Genomic DNA, 14714 nt, shown 5'->3' with positions numbered 1-14714 from the left:
GTTAAAAGCAAAATTGCTCTGAATATAATCTGTCATAAATAATATAAAATGCTCTTTTCTACTCTGTTTTGGAGTACATACACCAACTCAGTATGCTCTCTCATGTAAAATACCGGAATTCTAATTTTACGCGAATAGAAAAAAATCTAAATATTATCAAGGCGCCCAAAGATAAAAGAAAATGGCTGTGAATATAGTCTGTTAGACAAAATATACAATGCCTTATTCTACTCTGTTTTGGAGTATATACACCAACTCAGTATGCTCTCTCATGTAAAATACAGAAATTCTATATTTAAGCGAATCGAAAGAATCTAAATACTATTTAGGCACCCAAGTGTTAAAAGCAAAATTGCTCTGAATATAATCTGTCATAAAAAATATATAAAATGCCCTTTTGTTTTCTGTTTTGAAATATATACACCAACTCCATATGCTCTCTCATGTAAAATACAGAAATTCCATATTTTAGCGAATCAAAAAAATCTAAAAATTATCTAGGCACCCGAATGTTAAAAGCAAAATTGCTCTGAATATAATCTGTCAGAAAAAAATATACAATACCCTTTTCTACTCTGCTGTGTAGTGTATACACCAACTCAATATGCTCTCTCATGTAAAAAACCGAAATCCTAATTTTACGAGACCCCAAAGAAATCTAAATAATATCTAGGCGCCCCAATGTTAAAAGAAAATGGCTCTGAATATAGTCTGTTACAAAAAATATACAATTCCTTATTCTACTCTGTTTTGGAGTATATACACCAACTCAGTATGCTCTCTCATGTAAAATACAGAAATTCTATATTTAAGAGAATCGAAAAAATTCTAAATATTATCGAGGCACCCCAATGTTAAAAGCAAAATTGCTCTGAATATAATCTGTCATAAAAAATATACAATGCTCTTTTCTACTCTGTTTTGGAGTACATACACCAACTCAGTATGCTCTCTCATGTAAAATACCGGAATTCTAATTTTACATGAAGAGAAATAAATATAATATTATCAAGGCGCCCCAAAGTTAAAAGAAAATGGCTGTGAATATAGTCTGTTAGACAAAATATACAATGCCTTATTCTACTCTGTTTTGGAGTATATACACCAACTCAGTATGCTCTCTCATGTAAAATACAGAAATTCTATATTTAAGCGAATCGAAAGAATCTAAATAATATTTAGGCACCCCAGTGTTAAAAGCAAAATTGCTCTGAATATAATCTGTCAGAAACAATATATAGAATGCCCTTTTGTTCTCTGTGTTGAAGTATATACACCAACTCCATATGCTCTCCCATGTAAAATACAGAAATTCTAATTTTACGCGAATAGAAAAAACTCTAAATATCTAGGCGCCCCAAAATAAAAAGAAAATGGCTCTGAATATAGTCTGTTAGAAAAAATATACAATGCCTTATTCTATTCTGTTTTGGAGTATATACACCAACTCAGTATGCTCTCTCATGTAAAATACCGAAATTCTAATTTAACGTGAATCGAAAAAATATATATTATCTGGGCACCCCAATGTTAAGAGCCAAATTGCACTGAATATAATTTGTCAGAAAAAATATACAAGGCCGTATTCTACTCTGTTTTGGAGTAAACACACCAACTCAGTATGCTCTCTCATGTAAAATACCGAAATTCTAATTATACGTGAATCGAAAAAAAATCTAAATATTATCTTGGCACCCCAATGTAAAAAGCCAAATTGCTGGGAATATAAGCTGTCAGAAAAAATATACAAGGCCCTATTCTACTCTGTTTTGGAGTATATACAGCAACTCAGTATGCTCTATCTTGTAAAATACCGAAATTCTAATTTTACGCGAATAGAAAAAAATCTAAATAATATCTAGGCGCCCCAAAGTTAAAAGAAAATGGCTCTGAATATAGTCTGTTAGACAAAATATACAATGCCTTATTCTACTCTGTTTTGGAGTATATATACCAACTCAGTATGCTCTCTCATGTAAAATACCGAAATTCGATATTTAAGCTAATAGAAAATATCTAAATATTATCTAGGCACCACAATGTTAAAAGAAAAAATGCCTGAATATAATCTGTCAGAAAAAATATACAATGCCGTTTTCTATTCTGTTTTGGAGTATATACAACAAATCAATATGCTCTCTCATGTAAAATAGCGAAATTCTAATTTTACGTGAATCGAAAAAATCTAAATATCTAGCGCCCCAAAATTAAAAGAAAATGACTCTGAATATTGTCTGTTAGAAAAAATATACAATGTTTTATTCTACTGTGTTTTGGAGTATATAAATCAACTCAGTATGCTCTCTCATGTAAAATACAAAAATTCTTAATTTACATGAATCGAAAAAAATCTAACTATTATGTAGGCACCCCAATGTAAAAAGCAAAATTTCTCGAAACAATATCTGTGAGAGAAAATATACAGTGCCCCTTTCTACTTTGTTTTGGAGTATATACAAAAACTCAATATGCTCTGTAATGTAAAATACAGAAATTCTAATTTTACACGAACGGAAACAAATCAAAATATTATCTAGGTACTCCATTGTTAAAAGTAAAATTGCGTTGAATATAATCTGTCAGAAAAAATACACAATGCCTATTTCTACTCTGTTTTGGAGTATATACACCAACTCAATATGCTCTCTCATGTAAAATACCGAAATTCTAAATTTATGCAAATCGAAAAAAATATAAATATTACCTAGGCACCCAAATGTTGAAAGCAAAATTGCTCTGAATATAGTCTGTCAGAAAAAATATACAATACCCTTTTCTACTTCGTTTTGGAGTATATACAGCAACCCAATATGCTCTCTCATGTAAAATACCGAAATTCTTATTATACGCGAATTGAAAAAAATCTAAATATTATCTAGACACCCCAATGTTGAAAGAAAATGGCTCTGATTATAATCTGTCAGAAAAAATATACAATGCCCTTTTCTCCTCGGTTTTGGAGTATATGGACCAACTCAATATGCTCTCTCATGTAAAATACCGAAATTCTAAATTTACGTTAATCAAATGAAATCTAAATATTATCTAGGCACCCCAATGGTAATAGCAAAATTGCTCTGAATGTATTTCGTCAGATAAAATATACAATGCCCTTTTCTACTCTCTTTTGGAATATATACACCAACTCAATATGCTCTCTCATGTAAAATACAGAAATTCTAATTTTTACGAGAATCGAAAAAAATCTAAATATTATCTAGGCACCCCAATGTTAAAAGAAAATGTCTCTGAATATATTCTGTCAAAAAAATACAATGCCCTTTTCTACTCTGTTTTGGAGTATATAAACCAACTCAGTATACTCTCTCATGTAAAATACCGAAATTCTAAATTTACGCGAATCAAAGAAATCTAAATATTATCTAGGCACCCCAAGGTTAAGAGCAAAATTTTTCTGAATATAGTCTGTCAGAGAAAATATACAATGTTCTTTCTACTTTGCTTTGGAGTATATACACCAACTAAATATGCTCTCTCATGTAAAACACCGAAATTCTAATTTTACGCAAATCAAAGAAATTCTAAATATTATCTAGGCACCCCAAGGTTAAAAGAAAATGGCTATAAATATAATCTGTCAAAATAATATACAATGCCTTATTCTACTCTGTTTTGGAGTATACACACCAACTCAATATGCTCTCTCATGGAAAATACTGAAATTCTGATTTTACGCCAATTGAAAAAAATCTAAATAATATGTAAGAACCCCAATGTAAAAAGCTAAACTTCTCTGAATATAATCTGTCAGAAAAAGTATACAATGCTCTTATCCACTCTGTTTTGGAGTATATACACCAACTCAATATGCTCTCTCGTAAAATACTGAAATTCTAATTTCACGCGAATCGGACAAACTCTAAATATTACCTAGGCACAGCAATGTTAAAAGCAAAATTGCTCTGAATATAGTCTGTCAGAAAAAATATACAATGCCCTATTCTACTCTGTTTTGGGGTATATACACCAACTCAATAGGCTCTCACATGTAAAATACCGAAATTCTAATTTACACGAATCGAAAAGAATGTAAATATAATCTAGGCACCCCAATGTAATAAGCAAAATTTTCTGAATATATTCTGTCAGAAAAAATATTCAATGCCCTTTTCTGCACTGTTTTGGATTATATACACCAACTCAATATGCTCTCTCATGTAGAATACCGAGATTCTAATTTTACGTGAATCAAAACAATCTAAATATTATCTAGGCACACCATTGTTAAAAGCAAAATTTCTCTGAATATAATCTGTCAGAAGAAATATACAATGCACTATTCTACTTTGTTTTGGAGTATATACACCAAGTCAATATGCTCTCTCATGTAAAATACCGAAATTCTAATTGTACGCGAATCGAAAAAATTCTAAATATTATCTACGCACCCCAATGTTAAAAGCAAATTTACTCTGAATATAATCTGTCAGAAATAATATACAATGCACTTTTCTACTCTGTTTTGGAGTATATACACCAACTCAAAATGCTCTCTCATGTAAAATAACGAAATTCTAAATTTACGAGAATCGAAAAAAATCTAAATATTATCTAGGCACCCCAATGTTAACAGTAACATTGCTCTGAATATTATCTGTCAGAAAACATATAAAATGCGCTTTTCTACTCTGTTTTGGAGTATATACACCAACTCAATATGCTCTATAATTTAAAATATGGAAATTCTAAATTTACGCAAATCGAAAAAAAATCTAAATATTATCTAGGCAACCCAATGTTAAAAGCAAATTTGCTCTGAATATGATCTGTCAGAAATAATATACAATGCCCTATTCTACTCTGTTTTGGAGTCTATACAGCAATTCATTATGCTCTCTTGTGTAAAATACTGAAATTCTAAATTTACGCTAATCGAAAAAAATCTAAATATTATCTAGGTACCCCAATGTTAAAAGCAAAATTGCTCTCAATATAATCTGTCAGAAAAAATATACAATGCCCTCTTCTACTGTGTTTTGGAGTGTATACACCAACTCAATATTCTCCCTCATGTAAATTACCCAAATCCTAACATTACTCTAAGTATATCATAAAGTGTACAAGACCCCCTTGATGTTGTTTTTTATAACTAGGGGATTACAGATGACATTACTCACGATATGACTGCGGCTGTTTGCCGGTCCTGTGATAATGTTTCTCATATCCAGAGAAGGAGAGGGGAATGTTTCTGCCCATAGGCAAATCCTCTGAATACGGCAAGAGGAGTACACCGTGCTGTGATATTTTCACTAATGTAAACAAGAAAACAATTATATTGAATTAAATATTGCAAGGTGTTAACCCTTCCTATAATTTTCCTTGTAATTTCAAGGGGTTGAGGAGGACATTTTTGTCAAAATGGCGGAGGTGTAACTTCAGCTATTGTCTAATATATAATAAAAAAGGATAAAATTATTATTTGCATATGATATAATTGCCAGTATCATATTACACCACATTTTCATAATATCTGGGCCCCAGCAGCTGTGGGCATGGCAGCCAAGCGAGGGTGTCCCTATGCAACCAGGTTGGGCATTGCAGCTGCTACGGGCCCTTTGTGATTTGTCTGGGGGCTGCTTCGGGCCCTCTGGTGGTGGCTGTGGTAACAGCCACATAGCCAGAGGGTCTCTCAGCATCCAGGGAGGGCCTGGCGGCTGCTACTGACACTCTGGCAGGGGCTATGGGCACAGCCACCTAACCAGGGGGTCCCTACGTAGCCTGGGTGGGGCTGGAAGCTGCTATAGGCCCTTTGGCGGGGGGTGTGGGGATACCCTGCTCTTCACAGGTACACAGTTTGCACCTATTTCTACATGTGTAGATTGTTTACATAATGGGCACATATTTGTACACATGTACATATAATATTATCACAATAAACATATATGTACATAATATGTGTACAATAAATATGTACTTTATACGTACCTAATATAAACAATATGTACTTTTTGGTGATATTATGTGATATCTACATATTATTGATTATATATCTTATTGTGATAATATGTATGTTACCACTGAAATTTTTAGAAATGTACATAGAGTACACTTTATGTACCTATGCATTGTGTACACATTATAGAAATAAATAGGTACATATTTTACAGATTATGTACATTTTTTCTACATGTGTATTTTGTACACATATGTACAGCAGAGTAAATGTACAGACTATACCTATTTTATACATTTATTGTGATATGTCAATAAATGTACACATGAGTACATTCTGGGATATAATTTTTAGCATATTAGACAGGAATTACACCGGTGACCAAAGTGGGTTTACACCCAGGTGCGCACATAGTTTATACGTGTACATGTTGTGCTTATTAAGTACTCATGTACAGAATGTACATGTCTACATTATATATACATAGGTGTACGCAGCATACATAGGTACATACTGTGCACACATATGTACACGTGCATATATTGTACATCTGTACATAATGGGTACATGATGTACATGTGTACACATCATATCACAATAAATGTAAATATACATAATGTTTGCAATATGTACGTTTATATTATGTATTACGTTTATTGTGATTATATATGCTGTTGTGATATGATATCATTGTGACATTACAAATGTACATATTATACACATTATGTACCTATGCATTGTGCACAGATTATAGAAATATAAAGATACATATTTTACAGGTTATGTACATTTTATTTACTTGTGTATTGGGTACAGAGAGTAAATGTACAGATCTTACTTTATACATTTATTGTGATATGCCAATAAATGTACACATGAGTACATTCTGTGATATTACATTTAGAATATAAGATAGAAATTACTCTGGTTACCAAAGTGGGTGTAAACTTATGTGTGCACATATTTTGTACATGTACATACTGTGCATATTATGTACTTGTGTACAGAAGGTAAATATCTACATTATATGTATGTATGGGTACAGAGCGTACATATGTACATACTATGTACATATATCTACACCTGAATGTATTGTACATCCGAACATAATGGGTCCATGCTGTACATGTAAACACATCGTCATACCACAATAAATGGAAATGTACATAATGTGTGAAATACGTACATTTATATTATGTATTACATGTGTATTGTGATTGTATATGCTGTTCTGTTATCATTGTGATATTACAAATGTACATATTGTACACATTATGGACATACCTATTGTGTACATATTATGTACACATAAATGTACATATTGTACAGATTATGGATATTTATTGTACGTCTGTATGGTGCACACATATGTACATCACAGTCAACGTACATATGGTACATATTCTGTGCATTGTTTGTAATATTTCAGTAAGAGTACACATTATAACTATATTCTGGGATATGATTTTTAGTATGTTAGATAAAATTACTTTCAATATCAAAGTGGGTATACACTTATGTGTGTCCATTTTGTGATATTATCCATCATATCCTGAGTAGGTATTTCTCTCATTGTGAAAGCAGGTTTACACTCTCGGATTGCTCCAATATCAAGGCAAACTAAAACTCGTCTGTGATGTAGTTAATAATATCCTGAGGACAAAGGATGACCATACCCTGAATATCGCAGGAAGTGTACACCACCACTGTAGTATTGTTTCTAATGTTCAAAAACGGAAAGGATATTACTCCAAATATCTCAGAAAGCACACAAGCCCCCCGTGATATTGTGTCTATTAACTAGAGAATTACAGATGACATTACCCACGACGTGACTGGGGCTGTACTCTGGTCCTGGAATATTGTTCCTAATATCCAGAGAAGGAGAGGAAAATGTTACTGCCCATAGGGAAATACTCTTAATACCGCAAGAGGTGTACACCATGCTTTGATATGGTCACTAATGTAAGCGAGAAAACAATTACATTGAATTAAGCATTGCAAGGAATGAAACTCCCCTATGATTTTCATTCTAATGTCAATGGGGGTGAGGATGACATTTTTGTCAATATGGCAGAGGTGTCACTGGAGCTATTGCCTAATATACAAAAAAACAGAATAAGATTATCATTTTTATATAATATGGTTGCCGGTATCATATTACACCTGATTTGCAAAATAGCTGGGCCTCAGCAGCTGTGGGCAGAGCCCACAAGCGAGGGGACCCCTAAACAGCCAGGGTGGGCCTGGGGGCTGCTCTGGGCTTTTTGGTGGGGTCTGTGAGCACATCGACCCAGCCAGGGGTCCCTGAGCAGCCATGGTTGGCCTGGGGGCCGCTACGGGCACTCTGGCATGGGCTGTGGGCACAGACACCTAGTCGGGGGTCCCTAAGCAGCCAGGGTGGGCATGGGGGCTGCTACAGGCATTCGAGCAGTGTTTGTGGGCACAGCCCAATTGCCAGGGGGTCTCTAAGCAGCCAGGCTGGGCCTGGGGGCTGCTATAACGGGGTCTTTGGTAATAGCGTGCTGTGCATCGGTACATAGTTTGCACCTATTACTACATGTGTAAATAGTTTTAATATCGGGCATATATATGTACATGCGTACATATGGTGTTATCACGATAAATTTATATTTACATAATATGTGCAAAATACATATGTACCTAATGCATACCTAATGTGTACAATATGTACTTTTTTGTAATATTAGACAATATATATTACTGTGATTATATATCTTATTGTGATTAAATATATTTTATCACTAATATTTTAAGGAATGTGCATAGTGTACACATTATATACCTATGTATTGTGTACACAATATAGAAATATATAGGTACATATTTTACAGATTATGTACACTTTTTCTACATGTGTATTGTGTACACCTATGCACAGCAGAGTAAATGTACAGACTGTACCTATTTTATACATTTCTTGTGATATGCCAATAAATGTACACATTATGAGTACATTCTAAAATATAATTTTTACCATATTAGAAATTACTCCATTGACCAAAGTGGGCATACACCCAGGTGTGTACATAGTTTACACGTGTACATATTGTGCATATTAGGTACTCATGTACAAAATGTACATGTCAACATTATATGTATTTATGTGTACATAGTGTGCACATGCACGTACTGTTCACACATATGTACATGTGCATATTTTGTACATGTGTACATAATGGGTACAGGATGTGCATGTGTACACACCGTGATACCACAATAAATGTAAATGTACACGATGTGTGCAATATGTACATTTATATTATGTATTACTTGAGTATTGTGATTTTATATGCTGTTGTGATTATATGATATCATTGTAATATTACAATAAATGTACATATTGCACACATTTCGTACATACCTATTGTGTACACATTATGTACCTGTAATTGCACATATTGTACAGATTATGTACGTTTTTGGTACATCTGTATTGTGTACACATATGTACATAACACTCTATTTACATATGTTATGTATTCTGCACATTGATTGTAACATCTCAATAAGTGTACACATCATGAGTATATTGTGATATATGATTTTTAGTATATTAGATAAAAATTTCTTTCTATATCAAAGTGGGTATACACCCATGTGTGTCCATTTTTTGATATTATCCATCATATTTTAAGTAGGTATTACTCTCATTTTGAAAGCAAGTGTTTACTCTGTGATTGTTCCAATATCACAGGCAAAGTACAAGGCTTCTTTAATGTACTACCTAATATCCTGGGGACAAAAGATGATTATACCCTGAATATCGCAGGAAGTGTACACCACCACTGTAGTATCGTGTCTAATATCCAAAAACGGAAAAGATATTACTCCAAGTATCTGATAAAGCACACAAGACCCCCGTGATATTTTTTCTAATAACTAAGGGATTACAGATGACATTACTCACGATATGACTGGGGCTGTCCGCCGGTCCTGTGATATTGTTCGTAATATCCAGAGAACGAGAGAATAATGTTGCTGCCCATAGGCAAATCCTCTGAATACGGCAAGAGGAGTACACTGTGCTCTGATATGGTCACTAATGTAAACAAGAAAACAATTCTATTGAATTTAACATTGCAAGGGGTGAAACCCCCTTATGATTTCAATTCTAATGTCCAGGGGTGTGAGAATGACATTTTTGTCAATATGGCAGAGGTGTAACTAGAACTATTGCCTAGTATATAAAAAACCAGGATAACATCATTTCCATATGATATGGTCGCCAGCATCATATTACACATTTTCAAAATAGCCGGGCACAGCGCCCTAGCCGGGGGGTCCCTAAACAGCCAGCGTCAGCCTGGGAGCTGTTACGGGCCCTCTGGCGGGGAATGTGGTTACAGCTCCCTAGCCAGGGGGTCTTTAAGCAGCCAGGGTGGGCCTTGGGGCTGCTACGAGGGGGGCTGTGGTAGTAGCCTGTTCTGCACAGGTACATAGTTTTAATAATGAACACATATTTGTATAAGTGTACACATGGTGTTATAATAAATATATATGTACATATGTGCACAATACATATAGACCTAATGCGTACCTACTGTGAACAATATGTACTTTTTTGTGATATTACATGATATATATATATTACTGTGATTATATGCGTTATTTTGATTATATATATTTTATCACTGATATTTTAAGGAATGTGTATAGTGTACACATTATGTACCTATACATTGTTTACACATTATAGAAATATGTAGGTACATATTTTACAGAGTATGTACATTTTTTGTACATGTGCATTGTGTACACATATGTACAGCAAGGTAAATGTACAGATTGTACCTATTTTATACATTTATTGCAATATGCCAATAAATGTACACACTGTTACTACATTCTGAATTATTATATTTTGTATATTAGAAATTTCTCCAGTTACCAAAGTGGTTGTACACCCAGGTGTGTACATAGTTTATATGCGTACATATTGTGCATAGAATGTACTTGGGTACAGAAGGTACATATCTACATTATATGTACACATGTGTAGTGTACATATGTACATACTGTACCCACATATGTACGCTTGCATATATTGTGCATCTGTACATAATGGGTACATGATGTACATGTTTACATATCATATCACAATAAATGTAAATGTACATGTTTGCAATATGTACATTTATATTGATATTACATATTACATGTGTATTGTGATTTTATATGCAGTTGTGATTATATAACATTGTGATATTACATAAATGTACATATTGTACACATTATGTGCATACCTATTGTGTGCACATTTTGTACATATATTCGTACAAATGATAGTTTATGTACATTTATTGTACATCTGTATTGTGTACATGTATGTACATCACAATCAATGTACATATGTTAAATATTCTGTACATTGAGTGTAATATCCCAATAAGTGTACACATTATGAGTTTTTTCTGGGTTATGACATTTAGTATATTAGATAAAAATGACTTCCAATATCACAGTGGGTATATAGCCATGTGTGTCCATTTTGTGATATTATCCATCATATCCTAAGTAGGTATTTCTCTCACAATGAAAGAAGGTGTGCACTCTGTGATTGTTCCAATATTATAGGCAAAGTGCAACGCCAGTCCTGTGATATTGTTCCTAATATCCAGAGAACGAGAGAATAATGTTGCTGCCCATAGGCAAATCCTCTAAATACGGCAAGAGGGGTACACCGTGCTCTGATATGGTCACTAATGTAAACAAGAAAACAATTATATTGAATTAAACATTGCAAGGGGTGAAACCCTCCTATGCTTTCAATTCTAATGTCAATGGGGTGAGGATGACATTTTTGTCAATATGCCAAATGTGTAACTAGAACTATTGCCTAATATGTAAAGAACCACAATAACATTATCATTTCTGTGTGATATGGTTGCCAGTATCATATTACACCACATTTTCAAAATAGCCGGGCCCCAGCAGCTGTGGGCACAGCGCCCTAGGCAGGGGGTCCCTAAGCAGCCAGCGTGGGCCTGGTAGCTGTTATGGGCCCTCTGGCGGGGGCTGTGGGTACAGACACCTAGCCGGGGGTCTTTAAGCAGCCAGGGTGGGCATTGAGGCTGCTACGAGCAGAACTGTAGTAATAGCCTGCTATGCATAGGTATGTAGTTTGCAGCTATTTCTGCATGTGTACATTGTTTAAATAGTAGGCACATATTTGTATACGTGTACATACGATGTTATCATGATACATATATATTTTCATACTATGTGCACTATACATATGTACCTAATACATACCTAATGTGTACAATATGTACTTTTTGGTGATATTACACGACATATATGTATTAGTGTGATTATATATCTTACTGTGATTATATATATTTTATCACTGATATTTTAAGGAATGGGCATAGTGTACACATTATGTACCTATGCATTGTGTACACATTATAGAAATATATAGGTACATATTTTACAGATTATGTACATTTTTGTACATGTGCATTGTGTACAGCTATGTACAGCAGAGTACATGTACAGATTGTGCCTATTTAATACATTTATCACAATACGACAATAAATGTACACACTATGACTACATTCTGGGATTTTATATTTAGTATATTAGATAGAAATCTCTCCGGTTACCAAAGTGGGTATACACCTATATGTGTACCTAGTATATACATGTATATATTGTACATACTGTGTACTCCTGTACAGAAGGTACATATCTACATTATATGAACATATGTGTAGTGTACATATGTACATACTGTGCACACTTATGTACACGTGTATATACCGCAAATCTGCACGTGTGCATGATGTACATGTGTACATATCATATCACAATAAATGTAAATGTATATAATGTGTGCAATATGTACATTTATATTGATATTATGTATTATATGTGTATTGTGATTATATATGCTGTTGTGATTATATGAAATTATTGTAATATTACAATATATTTACATATTGTACACATTATGTACATACCTACTGTGTACACATTATGTACATATAAATGTACATATTGTACAGATTATGTACATTTTTTGTACATCTGTATTGTGTACACATATGTACATCACAGTCAATGTACATATGGTACATATTTTGTACGTTGATTGTAATATCCCAATAAGTGTACACATTATGAGTATATTCTGGGATATGATTTATAGTATATAAGAAAAAAGTTACTTCCAATATCAATGTGGGTATACTCGCATGTGTGTCCATTTTGCTGTACCTTCTATTAATCTTTGCCATTGAACATGATAGTGAGAGGAGGTTCTTTTCTCTAACAAGGTTTTCTGTTAATATAACTCAACTCTACTACCTTGTGGCCTCTGTATCTTCCATTGTAAATTGTAATTACCTATAAAAGAGAATATTTTGACATCACGCATCTACCTCTTGGATCCATCAGCCAGAGGCCTAAAATAAAAAAGACATTCACCCCACGAATGTTTATATAGTGGTTGACAAACCCACTTTCTTCTAGGTAAATAATATCCTCTCTTTAACAGTAGCTACTTACAAGATTTGTGCATAAAGAATGTGACTTTTTTATCAGTATCTAGTTTATTCTTACATCAATTTCTAAAATACTGAGAGAATATTCTGATCATTGCTTATGTACTATTTTAATTTAATTATTTCCTCTCAAATTTTATCTTAACTGCATACTCTACCCTGTTTATAAGACTGCCCTATGGTTAAATTTAGTAGGTAGTAAATTATCCTGAGCACACAGAACAATTCCTTTTGTAATCAACTCTGAAACATCATAGAAAGAACAAGGATATGGGAATGAGATTTATCTGGCTTTTATTTCTCGTACTTACTTGCTCTCTGACCTTGGGCAACTTATGTATTGCTCTGAGTCTCATCTTCTTCATCTGTAAAATGATCATAGTAATACCTAATTCATATGCAGCTTGGAAATGTGTACTTTAGTGATTGATATAAAGTTCCTGATACAATTTCTGACAAAATAATAGAAACCCCAGGAGAGATAGCCATAACAATCAGAGTTTATATTCACATTAACTGGGATAAAATTGATCTGAAAATACAGCATAAAAAAAGCAGCCAAAAATTCACAAGCATATATTTCGCTTGCCTTTTTATACAGAGCTGGAAAATTTCTCATCATTATCTCAGCCATTGCCTGCAGCACGATCCTTCCAAAACTCCTCCTAAGACCGTCTGCCAAGGTGGAACACACTGAGCCGCATGTGACTCTGCCTTTTCTGACTATTTTTGCAAGATTTTTCTCATAGAGTATTATTAACAGAAAATGGGGCTGTTATCAAGGTGACTAGGAATGGTGCATTCTCAGTTCAGGCTCTGATGGAATGTCTACTTGATCTGGTGCAACTCCAGCTGTGCTCTTGGCTTTCCTCACTTTTGTGGTTCCGAGAATGCAAATATTCTCCCATGGCTTCCTTATTTTGTCTTTCTACATGAGGTCTCATTCAAGTATAAACATTCCCTTCAATTTTCTCAACTCATTTTATATTGTCTGAATAACCTAGATAATTTTCCCTTTCCTAAAGCTATAGACCTTCTTTTTGTGTGTAAGAACAGATTACTAACAAATGTTTACTGTCCGCTAAACATTTATGTGTAATCGGTCCTTAATTCTACACACAAAATATCATCTCTACCAACATTTTACAACTATAGTCTTTCTATAGAGAAGTATGAAAGGAACTTGCTCTAAAGGAGAAACTTCCAGAGCTAAACCAAGGGTCTGACAATTTTTAACATTATGTTATTCAGTAAAAATATTTTTTCAGTT

This window comes from Callithrix jacchus, chromosome 11, assembly GCF_049354715.1.
Source record: "Callithrix jacchus isolate 240 chromosome 11, calJac240_pri, whole genome shotgun sequence".
Taxonomy (NCBI): domain Eukaryota; kingdom Metazoa; phylum Chordata; class Mammalia; order Primates; family Cebidae; genus Callithrix; species Callithrix jacchus.
The sequence above is the reverse complement of the archived record's forward strand: the minus strand, read 5'-3'. Positions refer to the sequence as shown.